The following is a 27,725-nucleotide window of genomic DNA, read 5'->3' on the forward strand; positions in this document are numbered from 1 at the left end:
TTTAAATCGGAAGCTTACAACTTAGCCACTAACAAATCCAACTATTACTACGAAGCAGAAAATTTGGATGTCTATCAATTCAACCACTTAAAATAATTTTTCGTTGAAATTTAAAGAAATTTTAGAGAAGAAATAGAGAATTCTATGTCCTAAAAACTAGAGTGGCGAAAAATAAGAAAGAAAAAAAGAGCGTCGAAAAACGTCGAAAAATAAAAGGGTCGAAAAATAATATGCGTCGAAAAATAAAAATAAGAAAGTAGCGCATCGAAACTTAAAAAGGAACTAAAAACTAAGAATTAAAAGTTGCGTCTAAAAATATTAAAGCTTAAAAGAAATACTATATCCAAAACGATAATAGCTTAAAAAGTGCTAAAATTAATAAAATGGCGTCGCAAAATTCTAAAGCACCTAAATCTTAGTCTAAAGAAAAAGTACTTAAGGGATTTTACGGCAAAGTCTAAGAATCTAGAAATAAAAATAACTATGGCAAAAACTATGACTTAAAACTAAATACGAATGAAAAATACAAATATTACGCTAAAACAAATAAAAAGATACAAAATATAAAAAATAAACTTAAAGTTGTAAAAACACAATTTTTATAAAAATATTATTTTTATATTATTTATTTAATAAAACTATTAATTTTATATATTTATTAAAACTAATTAAACTAAAAATACAAATTAAATAAATAAAACTAAACTAAATATTAAAATACACTAACCCTAATTAGGGTTTTAATTAAACAATAATAATAATAATAATTAACCCTAATTTCGTACAGCTAAGGTATCAGGCGAGTCAAATCACTCCATGCGATCGCATGGAGTGTATGTTATATATTCATGCGATCGCATGAAGTAGGAAATCGGGCCAGATGGGTTGGGCTGCTACAGTACCAGGCCGAGTAATTATATATTTTTTTTTTCTGTTTTAGATTAAATAAAATATAAATAACTTAAATAAAAATTTAATTTTAAAAACTAAAATAAAAATACTTTTATAAATTTTTAACAACTCTTAACAACAAATATACAGATTTTTTTTTTATATATAGCTTTTCGCTTCCAGCGTTTAACTGTTCCCCGGCAGCGGCGCCAAAAATACTTGATGTGTGCGAGACGTACTAGGAAATAGTTATATTTTTGCTACAAAATACTATTACATACGATACAATTTTACACAAGTGATTTATTTATTTATAGAGTGGATATACCTAAACCTTGCTACAATACTTATATGCAGTGTACCTAATCGTACAATAGTGTAGTTTTTAGTAAGTCCGGTTCGTCCACAGGGAACTCGCCAAGTTTAACGCTATATTTTTAAAACTATATTTGTAAAAATACAAAAATATATATAAGTAGTATTATTATTATAAAAGGGGGTTTTTACGGTTTAATGACCGGTTTGTCGATTTTAAAACTTTAGTCGCAGTTAAAACCTAATGTAAAATATTAAAAATAAATATAACTTAAATTAAAGCGTAAATTAAATAACGATAATGAAATTACGATAAATAAAAGTGCGATAAATAAAAGGTACGATAATTAAAAGTGCAATTAAATACGAAATAAAGGAAATTAAATATGAAATAAAGGAATTATGCTTATTTAAACTTCCGTAATCATGTTGTTCGACGTGTTGTTTTTAGTTTATTCACATGGGTTAATTGTCCTTGGTCCTGGATTATTTGATATGTCCATACGAATTTGTCCATAATAGTCCATCAGTCATAATCATAAAGTGCGGAAGTCTTCGTCAAATTATTCTTATTCCCGAAATCAAATATTCCAACTAATTGGGGATTCGAATTGTAACAAGGTCTTAATACTTTGTTTAATGAATGCACCAGGTTATCGACTGTGTGTAGTCCAAGGTTTTACTACTTTGTTAACAATTACACCAATTACCCTTGAATGTAATCCACCCCTGTTTCAACAAGTCTATTAACTATTAATCCAGTTCCGTGTCCGGTAAAATGAACTATTAAAATTAACTATTAATACGTCAAATTATAAGTCTATATATTAAATCAACGAGGTATCATTTAGTTAATATAAAGCCCATTAATAGCCCATAGTCTAATTTCCACAAGTGTCGTTCTTTTATCCAAACCCAAATTATGGTCCAAAGCCCAATTACCCAATTTTAATATTTAGCCCAACATCACGATTACTTCGGCATTAAATAAGCATAATAATAACTTAGCTATGAGACATTAATTTAAAAAGGTTGAACATAACTTACAATGATTAAAAATAGCGTAGCGTTACACGGACAGAATTTCAACTTACACCCTTACAACATTCGCTAACATACCTTTATTATAAGAATTTAAAATTAAAATTAAAATATAATATATATATATATATATATATATATATATATATATATATATATATATATATTATACGAGTGAGATAGAGAGATGGATATGTAAAAATTCGTCCAAAACTCGCAAACTTTATAGGACCTGACCTGTCACTGTTCACCATGCGATCGCATGGAGTTATAGCCTCCAGGCCATGCGTTCGCATGGCCCCTTTTTCCAGCTCACAAGAGTTTGCTTGCATTCTGCCGAAGGTTTATATAAATATATATAATATATAAATAATTTTAAGAATTATTTAAATATTATATTATATTTATGTGCATAGTTGACTCGTAATTTTTAGTCCGTTGCGTTGAGCGTTGAGCGTTGAGCGTTGAGAGTTGACTCTCGTCCCGGTTTCGGATTTTCGAACGTCCTTGTGTACAATTTAATATCTTGTATTTTGCGTTTTGCGACTTGTACTCTTGTAATTTTGAGACGTTTGTCACCAATAATTTGAACCACTTTGATTGTACTTTGTACTTTTGAATTTTTTGGTCGTTTACGTCTTCAATTCGTCGAATCTGTCTTTTGTCTTCACCTTTTATTATTTAAACGAATATCACTTGTAAATAGAACAATTGCAACTAAATGCTTGTCTTTCTTGAGGGATAATGCTATGAAATATATGTTCGTTTCTAGCATTATCAGTGCCCGTAGATCTACCTTTAGGATTCACGTCAATTAGGGTGTCTATTCCCTAATTCTTAGGTTACTAAGCTAAAAGGGTGATATTCGGTATTCATAATCCAACATAGAATGTAATTTCAAGTACTTGTGTCTATTTTGTAAAACATTTACAAAACTGCATGTATTCTCATCCCAAAATATTAGATAGTAAAAATGGGACTATAACTCACTTTCACAGATTATCACTTCGTCGGAAAATAAAACTTAACCACTGGTCGATTCACGAACCTATAACAAATATGTATATATATATATATATCAAAGTATGATCGAAATATAATTATACCATATTTTATTATGTTTTAACGATTTAAGTTTGTTAAGTTAATAGTCCAACGTTTGTAGTCCACAAATAATTGTTCACAGTTAGTAGTACAGAAATAAATCAATATATATTATCTCGAATCAATACACGACCCAGTGCATACAAGTCTCAGACTCGATCACAACTCAAAGTATATATATTATTTTGGAATCAACCTCAACCCTGTATAGCTAACTCGATCATTACCGCATATAGAGTGTCTATGGTTGTTCCAAATAATATATATAGATGACGTCAATATGATATGTCAAAACATTGCATACGTGTCTATGGTCTATCAAGGTTACATAATATGTTAGAGTACATGTATAATACAATATAAGTTAGTTAAGTTATGGTTAGTATAGATTTGTTATAAATTTCACGTAGCTACAACAAGAAAAATTATCCAATTTTGTTTTACCCATAACTTTTTCGTTTTAAATCCGTTTTGAGTGATTCAAGTTGCTATGGTTTCATAATAAACTGAAATTTATGAAACTAAATAGAAAAATTATAAGTTTATCATCAGGAATACAGGTTACAAGTCAATTTTGTAAGAGGTAGTCATTTCAGTCGAAAGAACGACGTCTTGATGACCATTTTGAAAAACATACTTTCACTTTGAGTTTAACCATGATTTTTGGATATAGTTTCATGTTCATAAGAAAAATCATTTTCCCATAAGATCAACTTTTAAATCAAAGTTTATCATAGTTTTTAATTATCTAACCCAAAACAGCCCCCGGTTTCACTACGACGGCGTATGTCCGATTTTACGGTGTTCTTCGTGTTTCCAGGTTTTAAATCATTAAGTTAGCATATCACATAGATATAGAACATGTGTTTAGTTGATTTTAAAAGTCAAGTTAGAAGGATTAACTTTGTTTGCGAACAAGTTTAGAATTAACTAAACTATGTTCTAGTGATTACAAGTTTAAATCTTCGAATAAGATAGATATATATATATATGAATCGAATGATGTTATGAACATCATTACTACCTTAAGTTTAGTAGGTAAACCTACTAGAAGTGACAAAAATTGATCTAGCTTCTGTAAAGACCCGTCCTAATCCATCCGGACGAAGTCCATATCGATTATAAACGATTCACAACAGTTGATTACATTGTGAGGTACTTGACCTCTATATGATACATTTTACAAACATTGCATTCGTTTTTAAATGACAAACTTTCATTACAACGAATGTTGATAGGCATGCATACCATTTCATAATAAATCTAACTATAATTGACTTAATAATATTCTTGATGAACTTAACGACTCAAATGCAACGTCTTTTGAAATATGTCATGAATGACTCCAAGTAATATCCCTAAAATGAGCAAATGCACAGCGGAAGATTTCTTTCATACCTGAGAATAAACATGCTTTCAAGTGTCAACCAAAAGGTTGGTGAGTTCATTAGTTTAACATAAATAATCATTTCCATCATTTTAATAGACCACAAGATTTTCATATTTCAATACACATCCCATACATAGAGATAAAAATCATTCATATGGATTGAACACCTGGTAACCGACATTTACAATATGCATATAAGAATATCCCCATCATTCCGGGATCCTCCTTCGAACATGATATAAATTTCGAAGTACTAAAGCATCCGGTACTTTGGATGCGGCTTGTTGGGCCCGATAGATCTATCTTTAGAGTTCGCGTCAATTAGGGTGTCTGTTCCCTAATTCTTAGATTACCAGACTAATAAGGGGCATATTCGGTTTAATAATCCAACCATAGAATGTAGTTTCGATCACTTGTGTCTATTTCGTAAAGCATTTATAAAAGCGGCGCATGTATTCTCAGTCCCAAAATATATATTGCAAAAGCATTTAAAAGGGAGCAAATGAAACTCACCTAATGTATTTTAAAGTAAAAATACATATGACTATATTGAACAATGTAGGGTTGGCCTCGGATTCACGAACCTATATCATTCGTATATATATATATATATATATATATATATATATATATATATATATATATATATATATATATATATATATATATATATATATATATATATATATATATATATATATATATATATTAAAACATATACTGGTAATCGAATAAATATATATATATATATATATATATATATATATATATATTATTACTAGTGATATAATTTTTATATTATTAATTTACGTATCTCATTGTTACTATTTAAAATATAGCTTTTTTCATGTTATACGCATTAAATATTTTATATGTATATATTTCATTTGTTTGTTAAAATTTGTAATCATATTAATACTAAAATAATATTAGTTGTGGTTAAAATAATGATAATGATAATACTAGTGTTAATAAAAATGATGATTTTATTAATAACAATATTTATAATAGTTTTAAATAACAAATCTTATAATAATGATAATAACAGTAGTTTCAAATAAAATGAAGAGTTTAATAGCAATAATAATGAAAATAATAATTTTGATAATAATACATATTACTTAATAAATATAATTATTACAACGATCTTGATCTTAATATAATACTTTTGTTAGTAATAATATTAATAAGTTTACTATGATACAAATACTAATATTAAGGATAATAATAATAGTTTGTGTTATTTTCGTAATAACAATAATACTAATAATCATATTCGTAATAATAATAATAATACTCATAGTTATATTAATAATAATAATAATAATAATACTTTTTGTACATAACGATATTACTTAATAATAACTAAAACGCCAAAATTAATAATATCACTAATAATAAAAATAATAATAATAATAATAATAATAATAATAATAATAATAATAAAAAGTTACAACCTTTGAAGAAAAACTCCAAAAAGAAACTCCAAAAAGAAACAAACACCAATGCCAAGACTCGAACCCAAGACCTCTCGCTCACCCAATAACCCACTTAACCACTGCTCTGGGATGACGTTTCTGTTTATAACCTCCGACTAACACAATTTAACCCGTAAGTTTTCCATTAGACCCAACACTCAAGACCAATTAAGTGATTGGGTGTTCTCGGCCCAAGTGTAACTCACGGCCCAACAGCAAATTAAAAGGCTCCGGCCTGTTTAACGATTTGATCTCAGCCCAACAATGATTAATCACAACCCATATCAGTTTTGTCTTATGATTAATAAGAAAAAAAATGGTAGGGGCCTGGGTTTGAACCCAGGACCATTCGTTTAGCATCCACACGTCCCAGCCATTCCTCTGCTACCTCTTTTCTGTTTTAATGAAAACCCCAAATCAATATATCCTAAATATTCCAGCTGTCACTTCTTCTTCATTAAACTTTTTCATGATCATCATCTAAATCATCATCCAGAATCATCGCCTATTATTATCATTCGATTATTATTATTTCTTAAACATCCTTCCATCATCTATTGTTTAATCGTTATCACTAAACCGTATTATATTATCATCATCGATAAATATCATCATCTTCATTACTCGATTATCATCACATACCATCGATCATTATGCAACTTCATCTTGTCATTTCAACATCATTCTCGATATCTTCCTGGTTCATCACCATTATCATTGTTGCAGCGAAAAAAATAGAAAAGAAACATAGTAGCAGCAATATTTGACAGTTGATAATGGTTTCATCAAATAAAATAGAAACAACAGGAATAGTAGTAGTAAAGCTACTTCTGATCGAGATAGGAGTCAGGAAAATAGCAGCAACAATTAGTAGCAGTTGCAGTTAATGATTGGCGGCTGTGGCGATTGATTTCCTTGTACGCGTTTAAGAGAGAGAAGGTGATATAGAGGAGAGAGCAGTGTGATTGTGGTTCAATGGTGGTGTTGATTATGGTGGTTGATCGAAACAGATGCAGGAGACAGACAGGTTACAGCTATGCTATGGTTGTTGTAATGATTTAAAACGGAAAGAAAATATCGCGGCTGTAAGAGAGAAAAAAAATATAAAGTGCAGCAGGGATGTTGCCGTAATAGTGAGGTGGTGGTGATCAATACACAGTAACTGTAGCGAGGAAAAATAGCAGCAGTAGGATATAGCTTATGGTGTTTGATGGTGATAATCGTTTGTTGCAGGTTCTTCACATTTCAAAATAGGAAAAGAAAAAAAAATATATATATATAATTAAAGGAGAGAGTGGCAGTTTATGGTTAAGGTGATTCAAAGTGGTGACCTCGTGGTGTTTGAAATGGTGGCGGTTTTATGGTAGCCGGATGGTGGTTCAATTGATGTTAGATAAAGAAGTCGATATCTATCTATCTCTGTTATGTATATGTGGATCATATATATATATTTATAATAGATATAGTTATAAGTAAAAGAAGGATTAGAAAAGATACTACCACTTAACTTTAATAATAATGTGTCATCTATTTGTGTGTTGTAGTCAAGTGAAAAGAGAATCAAAGATAAGAAACAGTAATTTTGATAACTGATTCAAGATATTACGGATATATCACTATTAGTTTGCCGACAGATTTACCCGGATGGATATATCGTGTTTATTGCTAAATAGTTAACGTTTAAAAGTGATCCTAAAAATCCCAAATTTTTAGATTAAATATATTTAATTATTTCACTCATTATCGTATAGAATTTGGTCATAAATTATTAAATAAAAATTACATCAACTGTCCCTCTCATTTATGAGTAAAATATAAAAAGTGTTAAAATTAAATACTTATATCCTAAATATACTTTTAATAAGCCTATAACTTATATAACTCATTTTCGTATCACCGTTTATTTTAAAATTACATAAGTTGAATTTTAACTTGTTTAATATCAATCGGATCAGTAGACGAGTATTACAATCATTTAATATTTATTTTTAATATACTTTATATACATATATATAGATTCAGATTTTATTATATAATTAAACACATTAAATATATGTTTTCAAATAAATAAATTTAATATTTAATCTTATATATTTACAATTAATATTCATGTACATATATATATACATACTTAAATATATATGAATTTATTTACAAATAGTTGTTCGTGAATCGTCGGGCATAGGTAAAGGTCAAATGATTACATGAACACAGTTTAAAATTCTTGAGATTTAACTTAACAAACTTTGCTTATCATGTCGGGATCATATAAAGATTAAAGTTTAAATTTGGTCGGAAATTCCCGGGTCATCACAGTACCTACCCGTTAAAGAAATTTCGTCCCGAAATTTGAGTGAGGTGGTCATGGCTAACAATAAAAAATGTTTTCATGACAAATATGAGTTGATGAATGGACTAATATAGATAAAATGATTCGATTAGGTGAAGCGTACGAATGAAGCGGTCACAATAGATTTAGATAGAGATTTAACTTTTGACGTAGTCACGGTGGAATTTAGGAAATAAGGTGCGTCTTAGTTTTTGACGTTGTCTTGGTTGAATTCCGGAATTAAAGGGATTTATAGAAAATCTTCGAAATCAAAAAGATTTGATTCTTCGGCGAATAAGGAAATTAAGATCTCTCGAATTAAATGCGGTGATCTGCTTTGATTACTCTGTCTGATATTTCCATTGTAAATTAAACTCTTCCGTTCCATTATTCTCACCATTCCTATACTCAATTCCCAAATTCAAAAGATTGTGAAAATGCTTAATCCAGTTCTAATCCTTGTCCTTATCATGACTATCGCCACAATCATTCTCCTTTTCTAACTTCCACCGAGGGAATCTGTTTTCTTCTACTTCGCCCTTGGGATTATAGTGTTTTTAATTCTCCCGTGTCTTTATGTTGCGATAAACATTGATATACACGGTTTGTAATTCCTATGTTTGTGATCGGCTTTATATTTTCCTTTATTTTTCGGAGCTCCATGCTCTTATTTTCTCTTCCCGACTCCAAGTCAAGCGAATAATGGTCCAGAATTCGTAGATATAGAGTTTCGAATGATTATAATGTTCTAAGCAGGGTGGAATGTGATAGCACGATTTGATTTTTAAATTTATCAAAAATACAGACGATAGAACTATCAAGAATATATTCTTCTTGATATGTTCGAAGGTTATGTAGAATGAAAGAGTTATGTAACATGACACATGATGATGGTATAATCTACTGTGAACCATCATCACGTTTCTTTAGAAACTCAACATGACTTACTGTAATATAATCACGTTGATCAAGTGTCATTATATTATACTAACTCATGCATCAGTTCACAACATTACTTCAATAAGATTCATATTTTAAGCTCGAAAGTTTACATCATATAGAAACTAACATTTTCTATATGATGTAACACTGATAGCACGAAGAGATTAATGATTTCAGATAAGAATAGTTATAAAAATATCTTCAGAAATATGGAGGATATTTATAATGAAAGATATGATAATATCTTTGAATATTTAAGATCAGATGATGATGGAAACTATTGTCTGCAAGGGTTTAGAGTAAGGAGCAAGATATTCACTAAAGACTTTAGCAGACATTGAATCATTTGGATTCTTTGAAGTCAAACTTATTCTTTGTGATTTGTCCACGGATTTCTTCCTAGTTTCGCATAATCTGCTTTTCGGTACTAAATTTTCTATTGAATGTTTCCAATATAATGATACACAGGAAGCACGAGGAGGTATATAATTTCGGACGAGAATATTTATGAAAATATCCTCAGAAATATCGAAGATATTGATGATGATATTTTGGAATTTCTAAGTTCGATGGTTGATGGAGAAAGATTTTCCGCAAGATTTTAACATGACTTCGGAGCAAGATATTCTCTAAAGATTTCAACGGATCCAGAATTACCTGAATCCTTTGAATATAGGGTTTGGTCCTTGTATTTGTCCTTGGTCTCCTTCATGGGTAGCTCAATCTGTTTTTTTTAATACCCAATTTTCTATCGAACGTCCCTAACACTCCTTTCTTTATCATTAAACTTTTGACCGTTTAGACCATCTACCATTTTTATGTTTCCTCTGTATTTAATGCTATGATATCTAAATCATCGGTTATTAATCCGAGGTGGTTTCAGGAGAATTGTGTTTTTAGATGATTAAATGCTGATGGTAATATGGTGGAATATGAAAGGTTCCCTGGTAACAATAAAAGAACACGCGTATATATCAACGTTATAAAAAGGTTGTTTTGTACGAAAAGTCGAAGTTGTCTTGCTAGAGCTGTGACAGAACTGGCTATCTCGAACAGCAGATGCAAAGTTATTTTCGGTAATAACAACGCCAAAGGAGCTAGAACAGATACGTGTTAAATGTTTACTCAGGTTTCGTGTGTTTTCAGATGCATAATTATATGCATAAATCTTTCCTTCCGTAGATGAAGTGCGATTGGTTCATCTTCTCGATTGAGGAAATTTCAAGAATTATGAAGGGTTTGAACGCAGATTGCGATCGTCAAGATACAAATGAGGTTTAAGATGAAATCAAGTGGCAAACTTGAAGAATTGTTTAGTTTCATATATTATAATCAATATTTTAATTCATTTTTATTTGTCCAACGTTATTAGTCCCCAGTCGATAGTCCACAGTTGACAATCCAATAACTCATATATAATTTAATATATAATATTCGAATTAATTAATACATGTCGTGACCCGTATACGTCTCAGACTCGATCACAACTCAAAGTATATATATTATTGTAGAATCAACCTCAACCCTGTATAGAGAACTCGATCATTACTGCATATAGAGTGTCTATGGTGATTCCAAATAATATATATAGATGCGTCGATATGATATGTCAAAACCTTGTATACGTGTCCCGATATTTAAAGTGCGTAAAATAAATAACAGAATATTAAATAACGATAAATAAAGTGCGTAAAGTAAATAACATAAATTTAATGACGATAAATAAAATTGTGAGAATGTAAATTGCGATAAAATAAATTGCGATAAATAAAATGTAATCAGTTAGCTAGGAACAGTTAGCTAGGATTTTGTTAGCGTGGATTCTTAACAAAATTTTTCATAGTTAATTTGTTTGTTTCTAACAAAATTTATTTTGTCCAATGTTTTTTTCATTATGCCACTTGTCGGATTCTGATAGGTCAAAATCCAAATATGAAATTGAATGAAAATGGTTATTCTGTTATGAACGGATTCGTATAGCTGTGGTTGCAAGTAGGATAGTAAATGACTGTTGAATCAAATTCGAAGAATGTACAGTGTAACTTATTAATGCGAAATCTAAATATTCCTCGGGTATTACCTACCCGTTAAAATATTTTCACCTTTAACAGTTTGTATAATAAAAATTTTAATTACAATCTTTATGAAAACATATATACATATATATTTTCCTTCAGACGTAATTATGGATTTAATGAGTCAATGTGATATTAAACTCATCAGATTTATGGCTAGAACTAGAGTACATAATCTATAAAATATTAGAGATTACATAATCACCATGAAAGACAAAGATAGTTTATGTAGAACGATTCGTAAAACAATTTGTAGAACGATGATTATGCTTGAGGTACAGATTTGCGAGGTTGAGACGTGTGATGATGTTGTTGTTGGTACTCCTTGGTATCCATGGTGCGTATGACGTTGATGTTCGAGGTATAGATTTAGATGTTAAGGTGTGCGATGCGGATGTTGATGTTGGTGGTGGTACTGGTTATGCTGCTGGTGCTGCTACTGGTGTTTGTAACCTTTGCACCATATTCTCTAAAGCCATTACCCGAGCACGAAGCTCGTTGACGTCTTTTATTACACCGGGGTGATTTTCGGTTCGGACTAGCGGATAAATATAATCTAGAATTTGGTATAGTATATAATCGTGGCGAGATACTCTGGAAATGAGAGAAAAGATGGTGTTCCGAACAGGTTCACCGGTAAGTGCTTCAGGTTCTTCGTCAATAGGGCAATGTGGCGGATGGAAATGATCACCTTCTTCTTGTCTCCAATGATTGAGGAGGCTACGAACCCATCCCCAATTCATCCAGAATAGATGATGACTGATTGGTTGATCCATTCCGATCACACTGCTTTCGGAGCTTGAGTGGGATTCCATTTCAGAATCCGAGTAACTTGAACTAATGAAGAATTCCATTTCGTACGATTGAATAAAGAATTTTTTTAGATATGAAATGATTTTCTGTCTAACGGATGATATTCTTAATTACATAGAATATTCATATATATAGAACAAAAGGTTTCGTAGACTACGGAGGAATTTACGGGATACGCCAGGTAAGGTTTACAGTAACAGATACGCTAAGATATGAATCTTGTCTATACACTATTCATGCAATCAATGTAGCAAGACGTGTCTGGCCTAAGAATGATAAACAAATAATTTTCGACACAAAATGATAAGCAAAACTTTTTGACATGCAGACCAGGTCGAAGTCCAGACTCACTAATGCATCCTAACGACTACTAGTTAGACACACTAATGCAAGACCTGGTTCGCTACGACCACCGCTCTGATACCAACTGTAAAGACCCGTCCTAATCCATCTGGATGAAGTCCATATTGATTATAAATGATTCACAACAGTTGATTACATCGCGAGGTACTTGACCTCTATATGATACATTTTACAAACATTGTATTCATTTTTAAATGACAAACTTTCATTACAATGAATGTTGACAGGCATGCATACCATTTCATAATAAATCTAACTATAATTGACTTAATAATATTCTTGATGAACTCGATGACTCAAATGCAAAATCTTTTGAAATATGTCATGAATGACTCCAAGTAATATCCCTAAAATCAGCAAATGCACAGCGGAAGATTTCTTTCATACCTGAGAATAAACATGCTTTCAAGTGTCAACCAAAAGGTTGGTGAATTCATTAGTTTAACATAAATAATCATTTCCATCATTTTAATAGACCACAAGATTTTCATATTTCAATACACATCCCATACATAGAGATAAAAATCATTCATATGGATTGAACACCTGGTAACCGACATTTACAATATGCATATAAGAATATCCCTATCATTCTGGGATCCTCCTTCGGACATGATATAAATTTCGAAGTACTAAAGCATCCGGTACTTTGGATGGGGCTTGTTGGGCCCGATAGATCTATCTTTAGAGTTCGCGTCAATTAGGGTGTCTGTTCCCTAATTCTTAGATTACCAGACTAATAAGGGGCATATTCGGTTTAATAATCCAACCATAGAATGTAGTTTCGATCACTTGTGTCTATTTCGTAAAGCATTTATAAAAGCAGCGCATGTATTCTCAGTCCCAAAATATATATTGCAAAAGCATTTAAAAATGGAGCAAATGAAACTCACCTAATGTATTTTGTAGTAAAAATACATATGACTATATTGAACAATGCAGGGTTGGCCTCGGATTCACGAACCTATATCATTCGTATATATATATTAAAACATATACTGGTAATCGAATAAATATATATATATTATTACTAGTGATATAATTTTTATATTATTAATTTATGTATCTCATTGTTACTATTTAAAATATAGCTTTTGTCATGTTATACGTGAAATGTCCCGTTCTTATTGATTAAAAACGTTCCATATTAATTGATTTCGTTGCGAGGTTTTGACCTCTATATGAGACGTTTTACAAAGACTGCATTCATTTTTAAAACAAACCATAACCTTTATTTCATAAATAAAGGTTTAAAAAGCTTTACGTAGATTATCAAATAATGATAATCTAAAATATCCTGTTTACACACGACCATTACATAATGGTTTACAATACAAATATGTTACATCGAAATCAGTTTCTTGAATGCAGTTTTTACACAATATCATACAAACATGGACTCCAAATCTTGTCCTTATTTTAGTATGCAACAGCGGAAGCTCTTAGTATTCACCTGAGAATAAACATGCTTTAAACGTCAACAAAAATGTTGGTGAGTTATAAGTTTAACCTATATATATCAAATCGTAACAATAGACCACAAGATTTCATATTTCAATACACATCCCATACATAGAGATAAAAATCATTCATATGGTGAACACCTGGTAACCGACATTAACAAGATGCATATATAAGAATATCCCCATCATTCCGGGACACCCTTCGGATATGATATAAATTTCGAAGTACTAAAGCATCCGGTACTTTGGATGGGGTTTGTTAGGCCCAATAGATCTATCTTTAGGATTCGCGTCAATTAGGGTGTCTGTTCCCTAATTCTTAGATTACCAGACTTAATAAAAAGGGGCATATTCGATTTCGATAATTCAACCATAGAATGTAGTTTCACGTACTTGTGTCTATTTTGTAAATCATTTATAAAACCTGCATGTATTCTCATCCCAAAAATATTAGATTTTAAAAGTGGGACTATAACTCACTTTCACAGATTTTTACTTCGTCGGGAAGTAAGACTTGGCCACTGGTTGATTCACGAACCTATAACAATATATACATATATATCAAAGTATGTTCAAAATATATTTACAACACTTTTAATATATTTTGATGTTTTAAGTTTATTAAGTCAGCTGTCCTCGTTAGTAACCTACAACTAGTTGTCCACAGTTAGATGTACAGAAATAAATCGATAAATATTATCTTGAATCAATCCACGACCCAGTGTATACGTATCTCAGTATTGATCACAACTCAAACTATATATATTTTGGAATCAACCTCAACCCTGTATAGCTAACTCCAACATTCACATATAGAGTGTCTATGGTTGTTCCGAAATATATATAGATGTGTCGACATGATAGGTCGAAACATTGTATACGTGTCTATGGTATCTTAAGATTACATAATATACAATACAAGTTGATTAAGTTATGGTTGGAATAGATTTGTTACCAATTTTCACGTAGCTAAAATGAGAAAAATTATCCCATCTTGTTTTACCCATAACTTCTTCATTTTAAATCCGTTTTGAGTGAATCAAATTGCTATGGTTTCATATTGAACTCTATTTTATGAATCTAAACAGAAAAAGTATAGGTTTATAGTCGGAAAAATAAGTTACAAGTCGTTTTTGTAAAGGTAGTCATTTAAGTCGAAAGAACGACGTCTAGATGACCATTTTAGAAAACATACTTCCACTTTGAGTTTAACCATAATTTTTGGATATAGTTTCATGTTCATAATAAAAATCATTTTCTCAGAATAACAACTTTTAAATCAAAGTTTATCATAGTTTTTAATTAACTAACCCAAAACAGCCCGCGGTGTTACTACGACGGCGTAAATTTGGTTTTACGGTGTTTTTCGTGTTTCCAGGTTTTAAATCATTAAGTTAGCATATCATATAGATATAGAACATGTGTTTAGTTGATTTTAAAAGTCAAGTTAGAAGGATTAACTTTTGTTTGCGAACAAGTTTAGAATTAACTAAAGTATGTTCTAGTGATTACAAGTTTAAACCTTCGAATAAGATAGCCTTATATGTATGAATCGAATGATGTTATGAACATCATTACTACCTTAAGTTACTTGGATAAACCTACTGGAAAAGAGAAAAATGGATCTAGCTTCAACGGATCCTTGGATGGCTCGAAGTTCTTGAAGCAGAATCATGACACGAAAACAAGTTCAAGTAAGATCATCACTTGAAATAAGATTGTTATAGTTATAGAAATTGAACCAAAGTTTGAATATGATTATTACCTTGTATTAGAATGATAACCTACTGTAAGAAACAAAGATTTCCTAAGGTTGGATGATCACCTTACAAGATTGGAAGTGAGCTAGCAAACTTGAAAGTATTCTTGATTTTATGTAACTAGAACTTGTAGAATATATGAAGAACACTTAGAACTTGAAGATAGAACTTGAGAAAGATTAATTAGATGAAGAAAATTGAAGAATGAAAGTGTTTGTAGGTGTTTTTGGTCTTTGGTGTATGGATTAGATATAAAGGATATGTAATTTTGTTTTCATGTAAATAAGTCATGAATGATTACTCATATTTTTGTAATTTTATGAGATATTTCATGCTAGTTGCCAAATGATGGTTCCCACATGTGTTAGGGACTCACATGGGCTGCTAAGAGCTGATCATTGGAGTGTATATACCAATAGTACATACATCTAAAAGCTATGTATTGTACGAGTACGAATACGGGTGCATACGAGTAGAATTGTTGATGAAACTGAACGAGGATGTAATTGTAAGCATTTTTGTTAAGTAGAAGTATTTTGATAAGTGTATTGAAGTCTTTCAAAAGTGTTAAATACATATTAAAACACTACATGTATATACATTTTAACTGAGTCGTTAAGTCATCGTTAGTCGTTACATGTAAGTGTTGTTTTGAAACCTTTAGGTTAACGATCTTGTTAAATGTTGTTAACCCAATGTTTATAATATCAAATGAGATTTTAAATTATTATATTATCATGATATTATCATGTATGAATATCTCTTAATATGGTATATATACATTAAATGTCTTTACAACGATAATCGTTACATATATGTCTCATTTAAAAATCATTAAGTTAGTAGTCTTGTTTTTACATATGTAGTTCATTGTTAATATACTTAATGATATGTTTACTTATCATAGTATCATGTTAACTATATATATATCCATATATATGTCATCATATAGTTTTTACAAGTTTTAACGTTCGTGAATCACCGGTCAACTTGGGTGGTCAATTGTCTATATGAAACATATTTCAATTCATCAAGTCTTAACAAGTTTGATTGCTTAACATGTTGGAAACATTTAATCATGTAAATATCAATCTCAATTAATATATATAAACATGGAAAAGTTCGGGTCACTACAGTACCTACCCGATAAATAAATTTCGTCCCGAAATTTTAAGCTGTTGAAGGTGTTGATGAATCTTCTGGAAACAGATGCGGGTATTTCTTCTTCATCTGATCTTCACGCTCCCAGGTGAACTCGGGTCCTCTACGAGCATTCCATCGAACCTTAACAATTGGTATCTTGTTTTGCTTAAGTCTTTTAACCTCACGATCCATTATTTCGACGGGTTCTTCGATGAATTGAAGTTTTTCGTTGATTTGGATTTCATCTAACGGAATAGTGAGATCTTCTTTAGTAAAACATTTCTTCAAATTCGAGACGTGGAAAGTGTTATGTACAGCCGCGAGTTGTTGAGGTAACTCAAGTCGGTAAGCTACTGGTCCGACACGATCAATAATCTTGAATGGTCCAACATAACTTGGATTTAATTTCCCTCGTTTACCAAATCGAACAACGCCTTTCCAAGGTGCAACTTTAAGCATGACCATCTCTCCAATTTCAAATTCTATATCTTTTCTTTTAATGTCAATGTAGCTCTTTTGTCGACTTTGGGCGGTTTTCAACCGTTGTTGAATTTGGATGATCTTCTCGGTAGTTTCTTGTATAATCTCCGGACCCGTAATCTGTCTATCCCCAACTTCACTCCAACAAATCGGAGACCTGCACTTTCTACCATAAAGTGCTTCAAACGGCGCCATCTCAATGCTTGAATGGTAGCTGTTGTTGTAGGAAAATTCTGCTAACGGTAGATGTCGATCCCAACTGTTTCCGAAATCAATAACACATGCTCGTAGCATGTCTTCAAGCGTTTGTATCGTCCTTTCGCTCTGCCCATCAGTTTGTGGATGATAGGCAGTACTCATGTCTAGACGAGTTCCTAATGCTTGCTGTAATGTCTGCCAGAATCTTGAAATAAATCTGCCATCCCTATCAGAGATAATAGAGATTGGTATTCCATGTCTGGAGACGACTTCCTTCAAATACAGTCGTGCTAACTTCTCCATCTTGTCATCTTCTCTTATTGGCAGGAAGTGTGCTGATTTGGTGAGACGATCAACTATTACCCAAATAGTATCAAAACCACTTGCAGTCCTTGGCAATTTAGTGATGAAATCCATGGTAATGTTTTCCCATTTCCATTCCGGGATTTTGGGTTGTTGAAGTAGACCTGATGGTTTCTGATGCTCAGCTTTGACCTTAGAACACGTCAAACATTCTCCTACGTATTTAGCAACATCGGCTTTCATACCCGGCCACCAAAAATGTTTCTTGAGATCCTTGTACATCTTCCCCGTTCCAGGATGTATTGAGTATCTGGTTTTATGAGCTTCTCTAAGTACCATTTCTCTCATATCTCCAAATTTTGGTACCCAAATTCTTTCAGCCCTATACCGGGTTCCGTCTTCCCGAATATTAAGATGCTTCTCCGATCCTTTGGGTATTTCATCTTTTAAATTTCCCTTTTTTAAAACTCCTTGTTGCGCCTCCTTTATTTGAGTAGTAAGGTTATTATGAATCATTATATTCATAGATTTTACTCGAATGGGTTCTCTGTCCTTCCTGCTCAAGGCATCGGCTACCACATTTGCCTTCCCCGGGTGGTAACGAATCTCAAAGTCGTAATCATTCAATAATTCAATCCACCTACGCTGCCTCATATTCAGTTTTTTCTGATTAAATATGTGTTGAAGACTTTTGTGGTCGGTATATATAATACTTTTAACCCCATATAAGTAGTGCCTCCAAGTCTTTAATGCAAAAACAACTGCGCCTAATTCCAAATCATGCGTCGTATAATTTTGTTCGTGAATCTTCAATTGTCTAGACGCATAAGCAATCACCTTCATTCGTTGCATTAATACACAACCGAGACCTTGCTTTGATGCGTCACAATAAATCACAAAATCATCATTCCCTTCAGGCAATGACAATATAGGTGCCGTAGTTAGCTTTTTCTTCAAAAACTGAAACGCTTTCTCTTGTTCATCATTCCATTCAAATTTCTTCCCTTTATGCGTTAATGCAGTCAAGGGTTTTGCTATTCTGGAAAAGTCTTGGATGAACCTTCTGTAGTAACCAGCTAGTCCTAAAAACTGGCGTATGTGTTTCGGAGTTTTCGGGGTTTCCCACTTTTCAACAGTTTCTATCTTTACCGGATCCACCTTAATACCTTCTTTGTTCACTATGTGACCGAGGAATTGAACTTCTTCCAACCAAAATGCACACTTTGAAAACTTAGCGTACAATTCTTCCTTCCTCAATACTTCTAACACCTTTTTCAAATGTTCACCGTGTTCTTGGTCATTCTTTGAGTAAATAAGTATGTCATCAATGAAAACAATGACAAACTTGTCAAGGTATGGTCCACACACTCGGTTCATAAATTCCATGAACACAGCTGGTGCATTAGTTAAACCAAACGGCATGACCATAAACTCGTAATGACCGTAACGTGTTCTGAAAGCAGTCTTTGGAATATCATCTTCTTTCACCCGCATTTGATGATACCCGGAACGTAAGTCAATCTTTGAATAAACATACGAGCCTTGTAGTTGATCAAATAAGTCGTCGATTCTCGGTAGTGGGTAGCGGTTCTTGATGGTAAGTTTGTTCAACTCTCGGTAGTCGATACACAACCTGAATGTACCATCTTTCTTCTTGACAAACAAAACAGGAGCTCCCCACGGTGATGTGCTTGGTCGAATGAAATCACGCTCTAAAAGTTCTTGTAATTGGCTTTGCAGTTCTTTCATCTCGCTGGGTGCGAGTCTGTAAGGAGCACGAGCTATTGGTGCAGCTCCTGGTATAAGATCTATTTGAAATTCAACGGATCGATGTGGGGGTAATCCCGGTAATTCTTTCGGAAATACATCGGGAAATTCTTTTGCAATGGGAACATCATTGATGCTCTTTTCTTCAGTTTGTACTTTCTCGACATGTGCTAGAACAGCATAGCAACCTTTTCTTATTAGTTTTTGTGCCTTCAAATTAGTAATAAGATGTAGCTTCGTGTTGCCCTTTTCTCCGTACACCATTAAGGGTTTTCCTTTTTCTCGTATAATGCGAATTGCATTTTTGTAACAAACGATCTCTGCTTTCACTTCATTCAACCAGTCCATACCGATTATCACATCAAAACTCCCTAACTCTACTGGTATCAAATCAAACTTAAATGTTTCGCTAACCAGTTTAATTTCTCGATTCCGACATATATTATCTGCTGAAATTAATTTACCATTTGCTAATTCGAGTAAAAATTTACTATCCAAAGGCGTCAATGGACAACTTAATTTAGCACAAAAATCTCTACTCATATAGCTTCTATCCGCACCCGAATCAAATAAAATGTAAGCAGATTTATTGTCAATAAGAAATGTACCCGTAACAAGCTCCGGGTCTTCCTGTGCCTCTGCCGCATTAATATTGAAAACTCTTCTGCGGCCTTGTCCATTCGTGTTCTCCTGGTTCGGGCAATTTCTAATAATGTGGCCCAGTTTTCCACATTTATAACAAACTACATTGGCATAACTTGCTCCGACACTACTTGCTCCGCCATTACTCGTTCCGACACCATTTGTTCATTTCGTTCTATTAACCCCTAGTCCGTAGACCTCACACTTTGCCGCGCTATGACCATTTCTTTTACACTTGTTGCAAAATTTGGTGCAGAACCCCGAGTGATACTTTTCACACCTTTGGCATAGTTGCTTCTGATTGTTGTTGCTGTTACGGTTATTATTGTTGTTGGGATGATTGTTGTAGTTGCTGTTGTTGTTGTTGTTGTTAGGCCGTTTGTTGTAGTTGCGATTGATGTTGCGATTGTTGGGATAATTGTTGCGATTATTGTTGTAATTGCTGTTGTTGCTGTATTGGTGATTCTTATCACCGTTTTCCTCCCACTTTCTTTTGACTTGCTTCACATTGGCCTCTTCAGCAGTCTGTTCTTTAATTCTTTCTTCAATCTGGTTCACTAGTTTGTGAGCCATTCTACATGACTGTTGTATGGAGGCGGGCTCGTGTGAACTTATATCTTCTTGGATTATTTCCGGTAATCCTTTCACAAACGCGTCGATCTTCTCTTCCTCATCTTCGAACGCTCCCGGACACAATAGGCACAATTCTGTGAATCGTCTTTCGTACGTGGTAATATCAAATCATTGGGTTCGTAACCCTCTAAGTTCTGTCTTGAGCTTATTGACCTCGGTTCTGGGACGGTACTTCTCGTTCATCAAGTGCTTGAATGCTGACCACGGTAGTGCGTACGCATCATCTTGTCCCAATTGCTCTAGATAGGTATTCCACCATGTTAACGCAGAACCTGTGAAGGTATGTGTAGCGTACTTCACTTTATCCTCTTCAGTACACTTACTTATGGCAAACACCGGTTCGACCTTCTCGGTCCACCGTTTCAATCCGATCGGTCCTTCGGTTCCATCAAATTCCAAAGGTTTGCAGGCAGTGAATTCTTTGTAGGTGCATCCTACACGATTTCCTGTACTGCTAGATCCAATGTTATTGTTGGTATGTAGCGCAGCCTGTACTGCGGCTATGTTTGAAGCTAGAAAAGTACGGAATTCCTCTTCATTCATATTCACGGTGTGTCGAGTAGTCGGTGCCATTTCCTTCAAAATAGTCAAATGGAACAAGTTAATCATACAGAATATTAAGAGTAGTTAATAGTATTTCGTAGCATAATATGAACTCATTTATAAAAGCTTTTTCTTCATATTAGCGTTTTATAAGTTTAAATTCGGGTAGTACCTACCCGTTAAGTTCATACTTAGTAGCTAATATACAATTCAACTACTACAATTCTATATGAAAAACTGATTATAATAATATTTCGCGTTCAAACTTTTACACAATATTTTACAAACTTACAATACCGCTTATTTTACATATAGTATGAAATGTAGCACACAATAAATTTGATACAAGATGGTTGTGAAGATAATTCTAGCTAGTACACAAGTCGTTCAGCAAAGGCAATAAATACATGTAATTCATACGTCCAGAAACAAGTCATGCATTCTGGTTTTACTAGGATTACTTCCCATCCTTGGTCTTGTGGAACATAACCGTTATGGCCGTTGATAAGACAGCGTGTTGTAACGTCATCAAAGGGACGAGGGTTACGTAATGTCCAACAGTCCCGTAACAATCTAAAAACCTCATTTCTTACCCCAATTACCGACTCCGTCACTTGTGGGAACGTTTTGTTTAATAGTTGTAGCCCGATGTTCTTGTTCTCACTTTGGTGAGAAGCGAACATTACTAATCCGTAAGCATAACATGCTTCTTTATGTTGCATGTTAGCCGCTTTTTCTAAATCACGAAGTCCAATATTCGGATATATTGAGTCAAAATAATTTCTTAACCCATTGCGTAAAATAGCATTTGGGTTCCCCGCAATATATGCGTCAAAGTAAACACATCGTAACTTATGGATTTCAAAATGTGATATCCCCCATCTTTCAAATAAAAGCCTTTTATAAATCAAGGCATTCTTGGAACGTTCTTCGAATGTCTTACAAACTGATCTCGCCTTAAATAGTTGTGCCGAAGAATTCTGACCGACTCTAGACAAGATTTCATCAATCATGTCTCCGGGTAGGTCTCTTAAAATATTGGGTTGTCTATCCATTTTGTGTTTTTATACTGTAAAATAGACAAGAGTTAGATTCATAAAAAAAATACTTATTAATACAAGCAATTTTTACATATATCATAAAGCATAAGCACACTATATTACTTATATTACACCACACGAATACAACTATCTTATTCCGACTCGCTTGTTTCTTCTTCTTCGGTTTTGGTTCGTTTTGCCAAGTTTCTAGGGATATATGATGTTCCCCTAATACGAGCCGTCGTTATCCACATTGGTTTAGAAAAACCTGGTGGTTTAGAGGTTCCCGGGTCATTGTTACAACTTAAGGACTTCGGGGGTTGACGATACATATAAAGTTCATCGGGGTTGGAATTAGATTTCTCTATTTTTATGCCCTTTCCCTTATTATTTTCTTTTGCCTTTTTAAATTCAGTTGGGGTAATTTCTATAACATCATCGGAATTCTTGTCGGAATCCGATTCATCGGAGAATTGGTAATCCTCCCAATATTTTGCTTCCTTGGCGGAAACACCATTGACCATAATTAACCTTGGTCGGTTGGTTGAGGATTTTCTTTTACTTAACCATTTTATTATTTCCCCCACCGGTTCTATTTCTTCATCCGGTTCCGATTCTTCTTCCGGTTCCGACTCTTCTTTCGGTTCTTCTTCGGGAACTTGTGAATCAGTCCACGAATCATTCCAATTTACATTTGACTCTTCATTATTATTAGGTGAGTCAATGGGACTTGTTCTAGAGGTAGACATCTATCACATAATATCAAACGCGTTAAGAGATTAATATATCACATAATATTCACATGTTAAAAATATATAGTTTCCAACAAAATTTGTTAAGCAATCATTTTTCAAGTAAACACGGTCGAAGTCCAGACTCACTAATGCATCCTAACAAACTAGATAAGACACACTAATGCAAAATTCTGGTTCTCTAAGACCAACGCTCGGATACCAACTGAAATGTCCCGTTCTTATTGATTAAAAACGTTCCATATTAATTGATTTCGTTGCGAGGTTTTGACCTCTATATGAGACGTTTTACAAAGACTGCATTCATTTTTAAAACAAACCATAACCTTTATTTCATAAATAAAGGTTTAAAAAGCTTTACGTAGATTATCAAATAATGATAATCTAAAATATCCTGTTTACACACGACCATTACATAATGGTTTACAATACAAATATGTTACATCAAAATCAGTTTCTTGAATGCAGTTTTTACACAATATCATACAAACATGGACTCCAAATCTTGTCCTTATTTTAGTATGCAACAGCGGAAGCTCTTAGTATTCACCTGAGAATAAACATGCTTTAAATGTCAACAAAAATGTTGGTGAGTTATAGGTTTAACCTATATATATCAAATCGTAACAATAGACCACAAGATTTCATATTTCAATACACATCCCATACATAGAGATAAAAATCATTCATATGGTGAACACTTGGTAACCGACATTAACAAGATGCATATATAAGAATATCTCCATCATTCCGGGACACCCTTCGGATATGATATAAATTTCGAAGTACTAAAGCATCCGGTACTTTGGATGGGGTTTGTTAGGCCCAATAGATCTATCTTTAGGATTCGCGTCAATTAGGGTGTCTGTTCCCTAATTCTTAGATTACCAGACTTAATAAAAAGGGGCATATTCGATTTCGATAATTCAACCATAGAATGTAGTTTCACGTACTTGTGTCTATTTTGTAAATCATTTATAAAACCTGCATGTATTCTCATCCCAAAAATATTAGATTTTAAAAGTGGGACTATAACTCACTTTCACAGATTTTTACTTCGTCGGGAAGTAAGACTTGGCCACTGGTTGATTCACGAACCTATAACAATATATACATATATATCAAAGTATGTTCAAAATATATTTACAACACTTTTAATATATTTTGATGTTTTAAGTTTATTAAGTCAGCTGTCCTCGTTAGTAACCTACAACTAGTTGTCCACAGTTAGATGTACAGAAATAAATCGATAAATATTATCTTGAATCAATCCACGACCCAGTGTATACGTATCTCAGTATTGATCACAACTCAAACTATATATATTTTGGAATCAACCTCAACCCTGTATAGCTAACTCCAACATTCACATATAGAGTGTCTATGGTTGTTCCGAAATATATATAGATGTGTCGACATGATAGGTCGAAACATTGTATACGTGTCTATGGTATCTTAAGATTACATAATATACAATACAAGTTGATTAAGTTATGGTTGGAATAGATTTGTTACCAATTTTCACGTAGCTAAAATGAGAAAAATTATCCCATCTTGTTTTACCCATAACTTCTTCATTTTAAATCCGTTTTGAGTGAATCAAATTGCTATGGTTTCATATTGAACTCTATTTTATGAATCTAAACAGAAAAAGTATAGGTTTATAGTCGGAAAAATAAGTTACAAGTCATTTTTGTAAAGGTAGTCATTTAAGTCGAAAGAACGACGTCTAGATGACCATTTTAGAAAACATACTTCCACTTTGAGTTTAACCATAATTTTTGGATATAGTTTCATGTTCATAATAAAAATCATTTTCTCAGAATAACAACTTTTAAATCAAAGTTTATCATAGTTTTTAATTAACTAACCCAAAACAGCCCGCGGTGTTACTACGACGGCGTAAATTCGGTTTTACGGTGTTTTTTGTGTTTCCATGTTTTAAATCATTAAGTTAGCATATCATATAGATATAGAACATGTGTTTAGTTGATTTTAAAAGTCAAGTTAGAAGGATTAACTTTTGTTTGCGAACAAGTTTAGAATTAACTAAAGTATGTTCTAGTGATTACAAGTTTAAACCTTCGAATAAGATAGCCTTATATGTATGAATCGAATGATGTTATGAACATCATTACTACCTTAAGTTACTTGGATAAACCTACTGGAAAAGAGAAAAATGGATCTAGCTTCAACGGATCCTTGGATGGCTCGAAGTTCTTGAAGCAGAATCATGACACGAAAACAAGTTCAAGTAAGATCATCACTTGAAATAAGATTGTTATAGTTATAGAAATTGAACCAAAGTTTGAATATGATTATTACCTTGTATTAGAATGATAACCTACTGTAAGAAACAAAGATTTCTTGAGGTTGGATGATCACCTTACAAGATTGGAAGTGAGCTAGCAAACTTGAAAGTATTCTTGATTTTATGTAACTAGAACTTGTAGAATATATGAAGAACACTTAGAACTTGAAGATAGAACTTGAGAGAGATCAATTATATGAAGAAAATTGAAGAATGAAAGTGTTTGTAGGTGTTTTTGGTCTTTGGTGTATGGATTAGATATAAAGGATATGTAATTTTGTTTTCATGTAAATAAGTCATGAATGATTACTCATATTTTTGTAATTTTATGAGATATTTCATGCTAGTTGCCAAATGATGGTTCCCACATGTGTTAGGTGACTCACATGGGCTGTTAAGAGCTGATTATTGGAGTGTATATACCAATAGTACATACATCTAAAAGCTGTGTATTTTACGAGTACGAATACGGGTGCATACGAGTAGAATTGTTGATGAAACTGAACGAGGATGTAATTGTAAGCATTTTTGTTAAGTAGAAGTATTTTGATAAGTGTATTGAAGTCTTTCAAAAGTGTATAAATACATATTAAAATACTACATGTATATACATTTTAACTGAGTCGTTAAGTCATCGTTAGTCGTTACATGTAAGTGTTGTTTTGAAACCTTTAGGTTAACGATCTTGTTAAATGTTGTTAACCCAATGTTTATAATATCAAATGAGATTTTAAATTATTATATTATCATGATATTATCATGTATGAATATCTCTTAATATGATATATATACATTAAATGTCTTTATAACGATAATCGTTACATATATGTCTCATTTAAAAATCATTAAGTTAGTTGTCTTATTTTTACATATGTAGTTCATTGTTAATATACTTAATGATATGTTTACTTATCATAGTATCATGTTAACTATATATATATATATCCATATATATGTCATCATATAGTTTTTACAAGTTTTAACGTTCGTGAATCACCGGTCAACTTGGGTGGTCAATTGTCTATATGAAACATATTTCAATTCATCAAGTCTTAACAAGTTTGATTGCTTAACATGTTGGAAACATTTAATCATGTAAATATCAATCTCAATTAATATATATAAACATGGAAAAGTTTGGGTCACTACAATACGCATTAAATATTTTATATGTATATATTTCATTTGTTTGTTAAAATTTGTAATCATATTAATACTAAAATAATATTAGTTGTGGTTAAAATAATGAGAATGATAATACTAGTGTTAATAAAAATGATGATTTTATTAATAACAATATTCATAATAGTTTTAAATAACAAATCTTATAATAATGATAATAACAGTAGTTTCAAATAAAATGAAGAGTTTAATAGCAATAATAATGAAAATAATAATTTTGATAATAATACATATTACTTAATAAATATAATTATTACAACGATCTTGATCTTAATATAATACTTTTGTTAGTAATAATATTAATAAGTTTACTATGATACAAATACTAATATTAAGGATAATAATAATAGTTTGTGTTATTTTCGTAATAACAATAATACTAATAATCATATTCGTAATAATAATAATAATACTCATAGTTATATTAATAATAATAAAAATAATACTTTTTGTACATAACGATATTACTTAATAATAACTAAAATGCCAAAATTAATAATATCACTAATAATAAAAATAATAATAATAATAATAATAATAATAATAATAATAATAATAATAATAATAATAATAATAAAATAATAAAAAGTTACAACCTTTGAAGAAAAACTCCAAAAAGAAACTCCAAAAAGAAACAAACACCAATGCCAAGACTCGAACCCAAGACCTCTCGCTCACCCAATAACCCACTTAACCACTGCTCTGGGATGACGTTTCTGTTTATAACCTCCAACTAATACAATTTAACCCGTAAGTTTTCCATTAGA

Source organism: Rutidosis leptorrhynchoides, chromosome 2 (genome assembly GCF_046630445.1).
Source record: "Rutidosis leptorrhynchoides isolate AG116_Rl617_1_P2 chromosome 2, CSIRO_AGI_Rlap_v1, whole genome shotgun sequence".
Taxonomy (NCBI): domain Eukaryota; kingdom Viridiplantae; phylum Streptophyta; class Magnoliopsida; order Asterales; family Asteraceae; genus Rutidosis; species Rutidosis leptorrhynchoides.